Raw genomic sequence first — 18016 nt, 5'->3', positions numbered from 1 at the left:
AAGAGTTAAAATGATTGTTATACGCTATTGATTAAAACACATAATTTTACCCAAGTCCTCATCACTCCTACCTCCACTCACTTTCACCGTAGAGTTGAAGAAGCCTTTTAATGCAAAGGTGAGCACAGATCGTGACAGGCTTCAACGCACCGCACTTTCCATCACTGCGCCACCCAGTCTCCCCAAAACAATGCTGACTAGTAAAAACAATCCACCCAAGTAAATAAATCTGAACTTCAAGTCGAATCAACTACAAGATGCATGACAAACTTAAGAGTATCACGTAACAATGGAGGGTGAAGGAAAACAAAAAAAAAAAAAAACACATAGTAGAGCGACAAAAAGTATGTGTTGAATAGTAGCAATCGCATTCTTCACTGCATTAGTATGAACTCAATGTATGCCTTAAAACCTAAAATTTCAACCTCAACCCTAATAGCCTCGAGAGGAACCAACAAATCCAACGCATTGATTCGATTTGCAAATCTTTTCAGAATAATGGACCAAATGAGTTGAACAAAAAAAAATCTAAGATCGAGCACTCAAAAGAATAACAGTAGTAACGCAAGTTTTCAAAACCCTAATCAGATGATTAGTTTAGGTTTAGGGTTACAGACCTTTGCTGCCGAAGATCTTCATGTCTTCACTTCGCCGCTCTACAAATCGATATCCATAATCCGCAATAAAAAATCCTTCCAAGATAAAAAAACCAACATTCCATTTAGAGATGACAGAGTCGTGTTTGGTGTGTTTACACTCCTCTCTCTTTAGCCTTGACACGCCTAACCCTCCCCCCTTCCTTTCCATTCAACTCGTTGCCGTTAGTCTGCTCATCGCCATCCATCTCTTTTGCCACTGCTCTTCACAGAGAGTAATCGCCAGTGGGGAGGAGGACTTATTAGATGGGTATATTAGGTATTTCATCTTTTGAAAGGGTATTTTGGTATTTAAATAGATATATATATATATATATATTAACTAACATCAGCATATAAGGTATATTCCGTAACAGCAACTGACGACGGGGGGTCTGAGTATAACTTGATATTAAAGAATGAGTGTTTCTCTAATAGTGGCATTCTCTAAGGGGTGGCACTGTAAATTACCCTTTTTTAATATTCTTTCTCAAAGTCTGTTTGGGGCAGTGTCCTTCGAAAGCTTTGGTCGAGTCTATGAATTACCTTTCATTTGAAAGAAAATGGAGGTTGATTTTGAAAACAAAAAATGGTTTTTGACTATTTTCTTTGTAGGTTGACTTTTAGTGCAGCTATTCATTACGTCTAGTGGGAAAGGGAGAGGGGGGGTGGGGGAACAAAATGAACAACCACTTCCAATACTTCGGAGCAGATTTAGGATGCTATTACTTTTGAGGTGATGAATAAAATTCTTCGCAATTGTATTGGTTGTCCTAACATAAGCAAGATTAATAGAAATCTGGCTGGCATCTTCTTTGGATCTTCCGTCTTCTCTTCTCTTTGATTGGTTGTATCATCTCTATATCTTTATTTTGCTCCTCTCCCCTATTTTTTGTTGTATTATCAATTGATTTTTTTATTTTGTTTGTATGCCCCTCTTTTTTTCTTGTATCCCTAGTTTCTTTGGCTTGTTTCTCCCCCTGATCCTTGGTTCTATCTGCCCCGATCACTTAAGGCTTGTTTTTGTCATTTTCCTCTTAAATTGGCCTTCTTTGGGTAAGATATTTATCCTTGATTTTGTCTGTTGTATTTGTTTACTTTTCTATTTAATATATTTTTCATGCATCTAAAAGAACAAAAACAAAACTAGGGATGTAAACAAATCGAATAAGAATCTAGATATTCCTTGATCGGATACGGATTCAAATCGAATTCAGAATTTCAATTATCTGTTTACATCCTTGACTTGTAGAACCCGGACATTCCTCCCTCTAATGGATACAATTTGTTCTTAATCCATGTTTTCAGTTGCCTTAGTTTTTTTTTTCTTTGTCTCTAAAACAGGCTGAAACCTTAAGAATCCTCAAAATTATTCATTAGCTAAGTTTTATTATAAATAACTATCAATTATTTTCCGGATTGTCCAACTTCGAATACCGTTTGACTCTACTACCCTCTTATGTAGGAAATTCATCTTCCCCCCCCCCCCCCCCCCCCCCCCCCTCCCCCCTACCCCCTCCCAAATTTCATTTTTTTTTATATACTTTTTCTTGGTGCCATGTGGGCATACCACCATAGTGGCTCGGAGAGGAGTTGGGCGCCTACAAGAGCTCTAGGGTGGGGATGTTAATCTTACATGGTGCGGCCGAAGTAGGGCTCGAGCTCGACATCTCTAGTCTCACTAACTAAGCCGGGAACTAGATTGAGTCAGCGAACACAAACCTTAATTCTTTCCCCTTCTTCGGTTGGAGAGGATCGTTAGGTTCGGTGTCTGGTCTGCTATGATGAACGAAACCAGGATCGCAGCTTCGCTCCTTCGGTTGCAGTTCCATGACTGCTTTGTCAATGTGACCATCCTTCTTCTTTCTCCTCCTCCTTTATTCACTTATAATAGTGTTTCTTAAAGAAATCGAGTTTTCCTTCAGCAATGGTGTTCATTCACCGCATGGGTTCAGATGTGGTATTTTGAGGAACACACTAAAACCCTATAGGGATTTGTGAACCCTAAAATAGAGTGGTGAACATTTTAGTCTGGTGAAAGAAAACTTTCTCCATATTTTATTGAACATTGATAGTCTAAATTTCTTATTCTTCAATGTTGGTGTAAGGTTGTGATGCTTCTGTTCTTTTGGATGACACGCCCAATATGATTGGGGAAAAAAACTCTAACCCGAATCGAAAGTCTGCAAGAGGGTTCAAAGTCATAGACAACATTAAGGCTATTGTCGAGAGATTCTTCCCACAAACTGTCTCCTGCATTGATATCCTTACTCTTGCTGGTAGGGACGCCGTGGTTCTAGTCAGCAACCTATCTTTGTATAATATCATAACTTTTGTAAACCCTTTTGATTTTGTTTTTAGAAATATGTTTTTCCATTTTTCTGTGCTCAAAAATGGAAAAACACCCTAAAAACCGTTTGATTTTTCTGTTTCGCTTCATTTGTTTCTCAAAATAGAAATAGAAACTCATGTCTATTTATGTGTCTAGAAATAGGAATGGAGAAACAAGTCAGACTTATTTTTCTGTTTATAGAAACAAGTAGGAGAGATAAAAATTGTGAAAAATCCGATACTTCACTTAACCTATCCCTACCCATTGTTGAAATTTTTCGCTATCCAAAAGTCGCGACTCCAATCTAATTGTGTGAAACTCACAGTTTCGAACTACTTTCATCCTTCTAAAGCTCATCTCTACAAAGCATACATGCAACTCTAACGTCATGCCTTCACTCGTGTCTTGAACACAATTACACAACAAAAAAAATTGTTTTTGCTGTTTCTAGACACAGAAACATCAGAAACGAAATCAAATGGACCCTAGTTGTCATAAGTGTTTATATTTTTTTTTAATGGCAGAAATATTTGTTTTCCAGTTTTATCATACTTTTTTTTTTTTTTTTTTTTTAATTTTACAATAGTATTTCAAATTAAGAGAAACACAAAAAATACTTCTGATTCAAAAATATTAATTTTGAATAGAAACGTTGCCATACAACCCCTTAATAACTGTCTCTAGTTTACAAGTCATTGAGTCATGATGTTGCTCTCTATTATGCACTGATCAGATTTTGAGGTTTGATTTCAGTCAGGCGGGATGTACTGGCCCGTACAGTTAGGAAGGCGGGACGGCATGACGGCATGACGGCATGACGGCATGACGGCATGACGGCATGACGGCATGACGGCATGACGGCCAGCGTTCAAGCATCAGACGATCAGCTCCCATCACCCTTTGAATCTCTAGAAAACTTTATAGCCAAGTTCGCCTCCAAGGGTCTTGACATTGGGGATGTTGTGCTGCTCTCAGGTCCTTATATTATCCTTAATTACAACTATAATTATTAATTAAGAGTAAGATTGGACCAGAACCTGGCTCATTCATGCCCTACAATTGATGGTCCAACCATCTGATCTGGAATTCTATATGAACAACACATTGCAAATTTTGTGAGACCATCCGGTCTGAAAGATCCGAGATGATCATCATATATACTGGCTGGGTGGTCTAAGTCAAGGGGTGTCAATTGGTCTGCCGAGTCAGTTTCAGTTTGGTCTAATCATTCTTCCTCATTTTAGGAGCTGGCACGGTTCTTTAATTGGGTTAAAGGGGCAATAAAGGCTTTAAACATGTCAGGCAGAGTGAAAGGCCTTCAAATGAGCTCTAAGCGAGTTTTAAATGGGCTTTAAAGATGTTGCTGAGTCGGACTATTAATCAATTGGGCGACTATCGGTAGGACTTCTTCACAAACAAATAGTATTTGGCCTAGGCTTGAGCTTGGCACATTTAATAAGCAGGCCGGGTCAATTTTGGGTTTTTTCAATTTGGACTCAGTTGGGCCTACACGTGCAGGCCTGGAAATTACACCAAAGGAGATTCAGAAAAAGATGGAATAGGAAGATGTGTTTCCAGAACGAACAAGATATTGGTTGAGAAGGGGGAGTTAGCAAAGTTGGACAAGATTGGAATGAGCATTGGAACATGTATTGATGTACCAGATCGGCTAATGCTCCCAAGTTGATGCAATGTACTCCACCAGTTGACTGGAGACTTAACCTTTAGTACTCATCTAGGGGAGCCATGGTTCTAAGTATCAGCATTGGATTACCCGAATCATGTGATTCGTATGGTTTGGCATGCCTTTGATATTGATACCGACCGATACTATATTGGTTGAATCGCACAAACTGGGGAAAAAAAGTTATTAAATCCACTGATATGAGCAATCTCATACTAATCTATTCCTCTAATACTATATCAGTTTTTGAGATGGCCAACACCCATTCTGTTATCATGCACTAAAACCATGGGTACAACTGCCTGATTTAAGTCATCCGGATCACTAGAATGCCTTCTAACCAAAGACTGTCATTTTCGTTTGTAGGTGCACACACCATAGGCTTTGCCCAGTGTTTCACCTTCAAGAGGAGGCTGTTCGAGTACATGGGCTCTGGTAACCCAGATCCAACTCTCAACTCATTTCTCCTCCAAAACCTGCAAAGCACTTGTCCTAGTAGTGATGGAACGATCACAGCAATCTAGCGCCTCTGGACTCAGTCACCATCAACCGATTCGATAATCTGTATTACAAAAACTTACTCAACAATTCAGGGTTTCTTGAATCAGACCAAGCCTTTATGGGAGATCTAAGAACTGCTTCAATGGTTGATTACTACAGCAAGAACCTTTATATGTTCTATAAAGACTTCGCGGTGTCAATGGTGAAGCTCAGCAATGTTGGCATACTTACGGGACAAGATGCAGAAATAAGGAAGGAATGTGGATCTCTTAACTGAACTTACAGTTGTAAGCTTGTAGTATCGGCTATCTTTGGTAGTCATCTAGAAAAATGTTTCTGACCTTTTTCTGTTCTATGGGAAAAAAATAGAATAAAGCATTTGCAATTTGGTTTTTTTTTTTTTTTTTTCTTTTTCTAATGAAAAGGGGGGAAAAAACTCTAGAAACGCAAAATAATGGATCGATAAAACCTTTTTCCGTCATTTCTGTTTCATTCCAAATACCAAAAATGTGAACACAATTAGGATAATAGTTCATGAAACAGGTCCCCCAAACACCATTTTTTTTTTTTCTTTTAAAACAACATTTTGACACAAAAACTGAAAAATTCTGGTTTTGACATGAAAAGTCGTTCCTGAAACTAAATGACTAATAAACACAGCCTTAGTGTATACCGTAATATAAGCTACTTACTTCTAGCATTGCTGCTTCATGCAAACCTAAAGTTTTACATAGAACAAAGCCACCACTTCTAATTAGTCTAGCGATCGAGTAGCATCTAACTTGAACATGCAGGGATGATGAAACCTCAACTGGGTTTGGCTTACTACCTTGATCAAGTGAATCTAGCAATCTTTTATTCACCTATCAACTCAAAAGGTTTATTCCTAAGACTGTAAAAAAATATTATTCAAATAGAGTACCACTGTGGCACTGTACACTATGTCATGTCCTTCACTGTAATCATAGAATCCAAAAAGGATTAGTAAGGGATATTTAAGAGGAAGGGAAATAAAATATTCATACTTAAAAATGAATCCTTTATAATCATTATTCCATGTGATTCTATATGATAAACTATTTAATTTTCTAACCCTATTTAGTAAAGATACACTTTAAAGTGAATTAATATGGAATAATTTGAGGTTAATGATATAATCACATGGAGTAATGGTTCCAAACAATTCCTTTTTAAGATGTGAAAAGATATGTGGTATCCCATTGATGAGAAAATGATTAAATTTGACGATGAAATTTAAAATGTGATCAAATAAGACCACTCACTAGGTGTCTAATGATAAAGATCGTCTCATAAAAATGTGGCACAACTAATTAAATATGTAAATCACTTAAGCTTCATGGCTCTATCTTTTGTGAAATAAAAAATTTTACTCATAATAATATTCCTAATTGGCATTCTAATTGACCTCTATACTAATGCAAGGGCCACACTGCCTGATAATGATCTCTTGCCCACCTTTTATATTAGATTAAGATGACCACGATCCATTATTTGGTGCCTAGAATTAAAGAAACCTGACGAAAAACGATGCATACTGGGAAATAGATATGTCCAAGTGATTGACTACATGCACCGTTCACAAACACGGCCTTTAATTTTATCAAAATTTTAAAGTTGTTTGTCTGGGACACGGATCATCATCATTTCCTTTATGGTGCAGATAATAATCATAACTCAAAAATTAGAATTTAATATTCAATAGTCTTTAGCTTAATCAAACAATATTTATAGATATCAAGAATGCAATGCTATTGGATAAACAAGTCTGTATTCTATTTGCTCCAAAAAAGTAAAGCACGTAAGGTTTAAATTTCTCTCTCTCATATGGAAACTAAAGCAATGTTTGGGTGATAAGAAAAGAAAAAGAAATTATATAATATATATATAACAAAAATTATAAAGATACAGTGAATAATTTATGTGTTTATCTCTATCCACTATTTCATTTTTTTTTTCTTTTTTCTTTTCTTCACATTCAAACCAAAGGTAGCCGCAAAGTAGGTTGAGCTTTATATGTGAATGCATGATAAATCTATATGATTGGAAAAGTAAGGAGCATGCAATCTTTTTCTTTTTATCTTCAAGTTTATTGTAGAGCGAGTATTAATTAAATGATCTGACTTGTGGTTCGGATCATGGTTTAAGGATCGGGCAGAATCGGGTGGATTGTTATAAACGAAGAGTAATTAAAATGTTAGAAGAAAAAAAAAATGAAAATTAAGGTTACTCCTATCCATTACAAGGCGAGGCTGATTCTAATATCATAAACCATGCTGTAGTACTCCTTGAGTAGTGGGATCCCATATGAGAGGGTAACTCCTCTCCCCATATGAGTTGATCAGAACTCAAAATATAGTCTTCAATATGGGAGAAAATTGTGCCTCTCAAGATACTACTAGCTCGTATTGACATGAGACTTCGGCCGATTTATTATTTCCTTTTTCAGACGAAAGAAGGGGTTTTGTGCTTGATGACATGGTAAGGATAAGCTTATTGATGTCAAAAAAAAGTGAGAAGAAACAAGGGCAAAAGCATGCAGGCAGCCAAAAAAGGAAGTGGAGAGGAATGATTGAAGGAATTGGTGCAATTGCTTTGCAGTGAAGGATCATAGTCATGGGGCTTCTTGTTGTTGGAGTTGAGGAGCACTTAAGCCTTAGTATTTAAATGCTTCAAAATGAAAATACAATTTGGATCATCAGCCACATATAAATAGTAATTTATGCAACAGAGAGGAGGCTGGTTATTCACCCCCCCACTCCCCCTACAAAACACATTTACCCTTTTTTTTATTAGTGATTGTCTTATTCTGAAGGTCATAGGCTAAAAGATAGTTTACACCTATTAGGAATACACATCAAATTTTTACTTAAAAAAAAATTGTGCTAAACAAAGAAACTAAAATAATTGTCACTTTCTCTCTCTCTCTCCTTTGGAAATAACCCTCTCTCCTCCCCACATTGGTTGAGCCACTAGCTCCAAAAAAGCTAGCAGAATGCCCAACTCTCTCCCCAAATTATGACACCTTATGGGGTATCAATAAAAAAATTCTTATATGTAAACACTAAGTCAGGTGACTCATTTGACGTGGCAATCATTTTCGCTTACTCTCATTTATATGGGAGCTTGAGTCAAATTAAATTTACTCACACCCTACATTGCTATTCCTAATAAATGATTGAGTGAGTTTTCTTTCAGCCATGGTGGAATCCCTTACCAAGGCTTTTGCTCGATGTTAAGAGAGTTTCGCACAATAATAGAGGTTAATTTCGGCCATTCGTAAATGACTGGGCATACATTAATAGTCACTGATGGTTGTAGGGTTCCTACATTGTATGGTGAAAGAGAACTTTCCCCATAAATGATAGTGCCCTCAAAAAAGTGCAAGAAAAAGAGACTATAATTGCCATAAAGGCAACTAAGGTATACCCCTATATATTCAGTGGATTAATTTATTATCTTTATCGTTAGCTTTGATATTTTTCATGTCATATTATATATTTGTATATTGTTTGAAAATTTCAATCTTGAATAAAAAGGATGTGCAAAGGTTTCTCACAACACCGGATTGGGAAGGGGAGACAATTATTCAATGGGAGAAAGAACGATGTCCGTCACCGTTCCCACACCCAAACATAGCCCTAGGTTTCAAGGAGTTGTGAAAATATGCCCCTGCCACCCCCCCCTCCCCCAACTAGGGTTATGTTTGAATGTGGAGAATGTGGATAGGCAGCATTCCTCCTTCCTTAAAGTGTCAACTTTGACTGAGGAGAGTGTCAATATGAATCTTATGGGTCACTATGTGAGAGGGTGTCCGGATACTCTTTTAAGCAATTTGAAATAAGACGGTGAAAATGTATCTTTGGTGTTCCATCTAACAACTTATTGGTTCCTTTTTGCCGACACTTTTTTTGTAATTTTCTTCCTTATTTGATTCTAGCTTAATAAGTTTTGTGTCCAAGTAATCCAAAAAAGGTTTCCTAGTTTTATAATTTTTCTAGATATTGAAAAATATCAAACCCTATTTTTAATGCATCTTGTTGTCATTCAACTCAAGGGGGTAGTGCAGCAGGTGGAGCAATGAACTTGCTACGAGCCACTAGACACACCTTGGGCCACTCATACAGGGTGTTTAGTGCTCTTCACTGCTTTCAGTGAAATCTGAATGGTTCTCATTCAATCCCGGTATGACCCAATCTATGCGATTGTGGGGTCAGTATGGACCCGAGGGACTAGTCAGGGCAAAGGCCTAGATATCCGTCGTTAAGAAAAAAAAAAAATGTAGGTGAATTAAGAAGTTAGAACCTTACTTTTTTTGCCTTGTTTTATTCACTTTTTTTGCCTTGTTTTATTCTCAAAAGTTATCTAATGCAGTATTTAATGTATAAGTAATCTTGTTTTCACATATAAACCATATTACATTACTTTCAAATTTTTTAAGAACCTATTTACCTTGCATTAGATACAATGTTAAATAATTTTTGAAAAAAAATAAAAGACTAAAATGAGGTTACAATCTTGTTGTAACCAACTTCCCTCCCATTTCAACTTCCCTAAAAAACTTTTTTTTTTTAATATTTTTTAAGAATCCTTTTAGTTCTCTTTTTCCAAATAATTCATTTGGCTATAACTACGGAAAATAAATGGACATCAAAGAAATTAATATTATTTTGAAAAATATAAGAGTTTTTTTTTTTATTATGATTGTTTAACTAACGAGAAATCTTACATAAGATAGTTATTTTTACAAATATATTCCTTAAAACCTATCATCCCAAGGAATTTATTTGAAAATTTAAACTAAATTTAACTAAAATATATCTGATAAGTTGTTTAGTTATATTCCGAAATGATTACAAAATTTCTATTTATTTTTGTTTTACTTTCATCCTTTGCCTTTACTTTACTTCCAACCTTATTTAAAATATCTTCTAATTTTTATTTTAATAATTCTTTTTTCTTTTTTTGTTGGTAAAATTAATTTGATGACTCTGATTATGTGCTTCTTTATCATTTCAATATTTGAAGGTACCGAATGAGAAAAATTAAGAGAAATACAAAGTCTTCTATTATATTGAGGCTTTATTCATTTCCTCTAAATTATTTATCCCTTAGGATAGTCATTCTTTTGATCAAGTCATAAAATCCACAATAACTATCTCATATAAACTATCATCTACTTTTCTACAATAAAATAAATTTGATTTGGAATCATAGGTTGACTTGCCATCAAATAGTTTGGATTAAATGGAATCAATATATAATTAAAGGACCATGAGGTAATCAATAAAAATTATCTTGGATATGATAATATTGATAGTTGATTCCATAACGGTTCAGTTGGTTTCAGTTCATTATCAGTCCGATCTCTTTATTTATATATATATATATATATAGATATATAAATAAATAAGAGAAAAAAAATGTCAAAACATATTAAATTTTCTTCGGTTTATTGGTATTCTCGAATTTGGTCCAAATGGTCAGTTCAGTTGATTTCGATCTTTTAATGGTTTAAAAAAAATAATCCAATATTGAACCGATTAGGAGTTGACACCTTAAATTCAACCGAAGTATCCTATGGTGTTGCTACAATCTTTATAAATCTTTGACCCCTCAAAAAACAATCTTTATAAATCCTTAAAATAGATATGCAATATTCTTAGGGCTTCTCCTTAAGAAAGAAAATAATAATTATGCAACAATAAATCATATGCGAATTTAAAAAAAAAAAAAAAAAAGTTAACAAAATATTTTTAGATAAATTATCTTAAGAAAAATATTTTCTTCCATTGAGGTACATGATTAGGAATTATCGATAGTTAGATACTCACCTTATTGGATATGATGTATCTGAAATGCCCTCCATGCGCCCTCCAACCATTGATTTGTGTGCTTCGCCAACTAGAGTTTGTTAAGGACATGCCCACACTTTTATAGTTGGTTTTGATAATCTAAAACATATGAAAATATTTCACAATTTTCCTTCAAGTATTATTTTGTAAAGACCTCATATCAAAGATCAAATTTGATGAATGAAATGAATAAATGAATATTGAAGTCATCAAATGAAGAGTATCAACAAGTTGGTATTAATACTTGAAGAAGATATCAGATGGTATCAGACATTATAGGATCAAGACATCAAGTATCAAAGCTTGAAGTGAATTGAAGTACACTTAAAACATCAGGCATGCAAGGTCAACATGAAGACTCTTGAGGAATAACTGCAAGAAGAATAGAAGACCTTAAGTGTAGCTCAATGTAATAGTGCACACACCATATACAAGCATTACACTGCATTTCATAAGCATGCATTATATATTGCATTCTTTAGTTTTTATTAATTTAGAATGACCTTAGGATGTTCCTTGACCAAGTGTAGAGACCTAAAAGCGGTTAGGAACACAATAGGAATAATATGGCTTAAGAAAATGCTAAGAAAACAGTAATAACCCTATTCAAGGGTATTTTGGTCAATCTTAAAATAGGTATTAGGAGATGGTCCCTTCATGAAAGTTGTATAAATTCGAGTTACGAATCCAAAGCAATTTGAATCAGGGCAATCCGATGTTGGACTATAAAGTTACAGCCAAATTACTGAGAAAATGTCAGATTTTCAAATCCTGTCAAAACTGTTGTGTTCGAGCCTGCAAGCGGTTGACCGGAACCTTTCCAAACGATGTGTCCAGTCAATCGATGCCAGTCCGACTGGTTTACAACTGGCTCTAATGGCTAATTTTATCTAGTGGCTCTTTGGAGGTCGATCGATAGACCAAAAAAGTGACCGTTTGAATGAGATTTTTTGCCAATTTTTATTCATAATCTCACCTATAAATACCTCTACTGCTACTCATTAATTGATAATTAATCCTAACTTTGGAGGAATACTATTTGAGCAATAGAAGTGAGATTGGTCTATACCATCTCTTGAGTTCAAGTTCTTCATTTTCTATTCAAAATGAACTCAAGGTTATAAAGAGATTGTAAGGACCCTCTCATCTTTAAGAGATTGTAAGGACTCTCTCATCCTTGAAAGAAACTGTAAATGACCCTTTCATCTTATAAAGAGATTGTACGGATCATCTTATAATTTAAAAGAGCTTTTAAAATTTTTTCTCTGTACCTATTGTATTGAAAGGAAAGAGCTAGTGGAATACCTTACAAGTAGAATGAGTGGATTAGATTCGGATTAAGTCAAACCACTATAAACTTTAGTGTTGTATGATTGTATCTATTTTATTTTTCCGCAGTTTTTAATTTACAATCACATTTGGGGTTCATTAATCGAAACTGTTAAAATTCACTAGCAAAACCAATTCACCCCCCTCTAGGTTATTTAGAATCCCTCTTCCCTTGTCTTAAAATGTGAAAACAATTGCTAAATAGGAAAATAGACATGATTTTATTGATATAAAATTTCATAGAATGAATGTTAATTTCTAAAATAAATACATAACAAAAAAAAAAAAAAAAGAAGAAGATAAATGTTGGTATCTTGGGATGGCAAGCAACTAGATAATTGAGTCTGACATAAGTCCAAGGAAGGTCAAATAATTCAACCCTCCTAAACCCTCCACCCTTCTTTATATAATAGTAGTAGTTTAATAGGTAGTAATAAGTGTGATCCAATGGGCTCCCTTGGTGACCCTTTGTGAGTCTTTTCTAACCCTTCATATAGGGGTGTCAATCGATCAGGCTAGGCTGGTCTCGGTCGGACCTATGTCCTCGAATCGTGACCTACCTATTTAAGGAATGAGTCGATCTCGGTCAGTCTCATGTGTGGCTTGGTAGGGTTTCGGGCTATAATCGGGCCTTAAACTGGGTAATGTACCAATAAAACCTTAAACGGGCCTTAAACGGTTTTTACTTTTCTTAGATTTAAGATACTTTAATCTATTTTGTTAAAATCATCAACAATTTTGAAAAGATGTTACACTTAATTACATTCAATAATTGATAAGAATATCAATATATACCCTATTCTATCACAAAAAAGTCAAAATATACATATAAATGGCCGGGTTAAACATGTCGGTCCGAATCAGGCTTGTAAACGGGTCGAGTAAGTTGGGAGGCCCATTGGGCTTACCCTTTGCACCGTGTACTATCCGTTTATAAACGAGCCGGGCTTAGGCCCGACATGTTTAATAATCGGTGCAGGTTGAGCCAATTTTTAAATGATCGGGCCCAATCGATTCAACTGGTGTGGGATTGGGATTGACACCCCTACCTCCATTGATCCCTTACGTCTTGCATGAAAAAATAAATGTTGGTATCTTAACTAAGGTGGCATGTTTTTTGTCCAGAAATACGCCTCTGAATCCAAACATAGAGGCTGTGAAATGATAATTGCATCCTTGTTGGTCAATGCCTAAGCGTGAACTCTCATTGGCCGAGGACTAGTAAAAGGCCTCGGTAGTCAGTCATACATCTGTTGCATATGAATAACATCTCTCTCATGACTTAAAATGACCCCAAAAAAATATGAAGGGTTTGAACTCAAAACCATAAATTCATTGAGGCATAAGTCCTGAAGTCCTTGCCAACTGGGACTTTGGAGTCATTTAATATTTTGTTATTAAAAAAAATTGCAGAACCTCACGACAGCAGGTTCATTTCATAGATGAGGAATCAACAAAAGAAGGAAACAGAGGAAAGAATGCAATGATATGACCAGACTTTAGAATTATCACATAGTGCAGATGGAATCCTCCTACCCCCATGAAACTTCCTGGCCAAGTGTAGTGTGGCCGTCAGAAAAACTTTGTACTATTTGTACTTGCAACTCTTTCATGGGATGTGAGAACTGTGAAGCCAACTCATCACTGTTCACATTACTATCACGACCTCACAGGTCCACAATGGTTATGGACAGTTCCTGATTCTTCCACATTTTACCGACTTACTCCCCATCCCATTCATAGACCCACCAAGTTATAGAAGGCTTTGAATGCTTTGATCATCATCCGATGGTGAAGGGGAAGAGAGGAAGTTGGATCTATTGTGAGAACTTCCTAGAGATTCAAACCCAGTCAGCCTCAAACGGTCCTATTTATTGTGTATTTAATGAATAATGACTATTTTAAGCTTCAGAATTTCTTACATATGGACAAAATCCCAGGTATTTAATGAAGAATTTTGTGAAATAGAGAACCGCCATTAGAAAAGATCCAAAATTCTTGCAGAAACATTGTCCAGGCCTCGGGAGGTGGTGGTACAGATCCATTTCATTTGTTTAATCTAATTGTTTTTCTTCATAGGTCTCCTCTGAGTATATTCTATTTAAAAACAGATCAAATAGCTTTCGCTTTTGATTTTAAAATGAACTACGTTCATATTTCTTTTTCAATGATTTCTTTTAGAACCAGAAAAGGGTCTTGAAAAAAGCTCCCTGATTTGAAAGGGGGTTTTCTAGGGTTTTGGCCAAAACTAATATTCCCACTTTCCCATCTCTTTCTCACTCTATTTAAAATCCGCTGTGAAGATATCCAGGTGGGAAATCATGGTTTCTTCTTTAGAACAGCTGAAGACCTAAACCCTTTTTTATAATTTCATTTGTCTGATCTATTGATGTTTTAGAGTTTGAAAGCTTAAACTCTGTAGTCTTGAAGATGGGAATATGGGATAAAGGGTTTTGTTTTACAGTCACTTTACTTCTGCATTTTCCTATCCCTACCCTCTCTGTTTAAGGAATTAGGAACTGTTTAAGGAATTAGGAAAGGGTGTGTCTTAGGAGTGGTGGTAAGGGTAAATAGAATTAGAAGTTGCAGTTTTGAAGTTTCCATCATCTCCTGCGGAATTTTCATCCATCAGTTTCTGATTTTTCCTTCAAACCCCAAAAGTTTAACTCTAATCAAGGTTTTCTCTTTTCTGTTTTTCTTTTTTTTTTTCTTTCAGATTTAAACCCACTTCTAAGAATTTCTTTTCCTGTGAAATTCCCTTTTCTCTCTTTCTCTCTCTCTCTTGATCTTAAGCTTTTGTGGGTTTCCATTTAAAAAAAAAAAAAAAAAAAAGAAGACAAGTGGGTTTGCTTTCTGTTCTTTAGTGAAGATGTCAATGCCAATAGGACCCCAACAGCAGCAAACACCATCGGTGGCTACAAATCAAGAAGCTTACAGTACCCACTCGAGTCACGGATCAATAGGTCCTGTTATTGCTGTCCTGGCTGTGATCACAATCTTGGGCGTAGTTGCAGGTATGATTGGGCGTCTCTGTTCTGGAAGGAGAGTTTTGGGCCATGGTCAATATGATTTAGAAGGTTGGGTAGAAGTCAAATGTGCTTCTTGTGTCGACGGAAGGATTGATCCACCGCCACCGCGACCACCACCACCGCCACCCGGCGACTCTGTTCCAGTTGCAATCCCGATCGAAACCCCTCAGGAAACGAAACAGACAGAGCAATCTGCAGGGAATCCACCTGCCGCTGCTGATTCTTGACATGGTACTGCAGCTTTTTTTTTTTTTTTTTTTTTTCAGGTGTATGTGAAATGGGTTATGTTCTTTCACTGTAAATTACTGTTAATTACTACGTCTAATGATTTGAATCCGATACTGTGTTTGATCTTTCTGGGATTCCCACCGTCATTGCCTAAATATGTCATGAGAGCATGAGTGAAGCATTTTTATGAACTGATGGGCAGAACCGGGGTTTACTCATGGATGCGAGAGAAATCAAAAGCTGAGCTTTGTTATTTAAATCTTTTGTGTTTTACCAGGGTCTCTCCAGTCTACCATCCACCATGATTATGAACATCATCGCCAATTCTTTTAGAATTGGTTGCCAAGAAAAGGAAGAAAAGGAAAAAAGAGAAAAAGAACTCTACCGGTTTGGCGTTGGAAACATTGGATGCTCTGGCCAATGACAACACAAGCGAGAGTACCTTTAGCACACATGGGGCAGCATGGTCTTTTTTTGCCCACATGTGTCAGGTATTGTGCACGGTTAGGATTCTTCTTCTCAAAGAAAATGGGAAAAAGGCTGGTTATGCCTTATATCTAAATCTGTGTCTATCTCTCTTCTCTTCCTTTTGGAAAAGTCTCATTTTCTATCATTGGTTGAATTGTTAGTTTTACAAAAGTTGATGGCATACCTAATCTCATATAGTTTTAGGGCAAGTGTTCTAGGTCCATGATAGGCCTTTGTATCCATACACAGGGGTGTGGAACCCTAGACAAGAGCACGGTGGTCATTGCATACCTGTGTCTGTGGCATAAGTGCCTCTAACAGACGGAAATTTGTTCCATAGTTTTTACATTAATTGTTGTTTATTCTTCTTTTTTGGTTGTTGCTTGATATCAAGGGTTGATTTCAGTGTCCAATTGTGTATTGTATTTTAAACTACGTATTGTAAAGATTCTGTTTTTTAAACTTAATTTTGGATTTAGCAATATTTTTTTTTTTTTTGAGTGATTTTGCATCTAAAATGTTGTATGATAATGCTAAAAAAAAAAATTTTGTAACTTGAAAGAAACATAAATCTATATGGTTCGCTTCTAATATAATCGTTTTTGTGAGAAACCAATATTTTGCATAAAATGTCATCTTCATCATGAGTGCCAAAGTTGTGATTTTTTAATAAAATTTAAGGATGGCCAATGTTTTTTAAATAAATTCTAAGTTATGAAACCATTATTATACAAATAGCTATAGTTGAAATAAGATATAAACAAAAATAATTGATATGATCATGTTCCATATCAACAAAACGATTGTCACGTCAAATATGAAATGTTTCGTTGTGTTTCCTTACTGTTGATTAATAAAGGAAACCATTTTTTTCAAACTATTATCATATTTGCATTCATGATCAATATCCTCATCGGTGTGGTGGTTGTCTATCCACATGATAGGTTTTATTTTCCGGGTTTCTTTTAATACGAGATGCATTTGAAACCATCTCACCTTGTCCACATGGACACATGGGTCATTCACCTTGCATCTCTTTGTAAGATAATTATATGAAAATATATGAAATTTAAAAAAGAAAATATGATCTATCATAAAAGCATGAAGAGGAATAAGTTCAAGTATCAACATAATTCTTAAAGCATCTATTTTGGAAATTAAGGGTATAAGTTAGGTCAAACAACTTTATTCTTAACAGCTATATATTCAACTACTCTAAAATCTAAATCCAATCATCTAAATGTAATCATGTAATTTGAGGCATTTTGACTTTAACAGCTAACTCATTTGCAATATTTTTCCTAAGATCATCTATCTGTCGTCTTTTTTATGCTAAAGCTTGAATTAATGTGCCTCATTGTCCAATAGGGAGCAAATATGTCATTCTATAAGAAAGAATGTGTGAGAGAGAGAGACACACACAGGGAGGTGCTAGCATATGCACTACAACCTGATAGTGTTATTAGGGAAAGTATATTGATTAGAGCCAATAAAGAGAATATAGCCTATCTGGTTAGCCTAATAATCTACCATGGGACAACATGGATTGGGTTCAAATTTCACGAACGTATATCCTGGAAAAATAGAGTTTTAAAAATGGGACACAAGTCTATCGGTGTATTTAGATGCTCCTTGCTCACATGTTAAGTTTCCACCTAAAGAGAATTTGCAAACTTGTAAACTAAAGTTTTTAAAATGGGATTAGGTAAATGACACCCCTATGGCTCCATAGGTGTATTTTGAACTTCACACCTTTTAAGTATCATTTTGTTTTATTTCCAAGAGTTTTTAAGTTAGTGTATAAAAATGTTATAAAAATAATTATCAAAATGTGTTATTGTCATGCGTATTTTTTTAGTAGACATTTATATATTATTTGTATTTCATAAAATAATGTATTATACTAAAAGGTTAAAAAGTTAAGGGTACAAATTATT

At 35.4% G+C, this 18016-nt stretch overlaps 1 long non-coding RNA gene and 1 pseudogene across 1 annotated transcript; both read left to right on the top strand.

Annotated features, from left to right (window-relative positions):
- The first annotated feature begins 2380 nt into the window (after window positions 1-2380).
- LOC122084776 lies at window positions 2381-5429 on the top strand (annotated as a pseudogene).
- Window positions 5430-13995: 8566 nt separating this feature from the next.
- Window positions 13996-16546, top strand: LOC122083712. Its single transcript, XR_006141709.1, has 2 exons — window positions 13996-15614; window positions 15889-16546. It is a non-coding gene; the product is annotated as an uncharacterized LOC122083712 (long non-coding RNA).
- The last annotated feature ends 1470 nt before the right edge of the window (window positions 16547-18016 follow it).

Source organism: Macadamia integrifolia, chromosome 7, assembly GCF_013358625.1.
Source record: "Macadamia integrifolia cultivar HAES 741 chromosome 7, SCU_Mint_v3, whole genome shotgun sequence".
Lineage (NCBI taxonomy): Eukaryota > Viridiplantae > Streptophyta > Magnoliopsida > Proteales > Proteaceae > Macadamia > Macadamia integrifolia.
The sequence above is the reverse complement of the archived record's forward strand: the minus strand, read 5'-3'. Positions and strand labels throughout refer to the sequence as shown.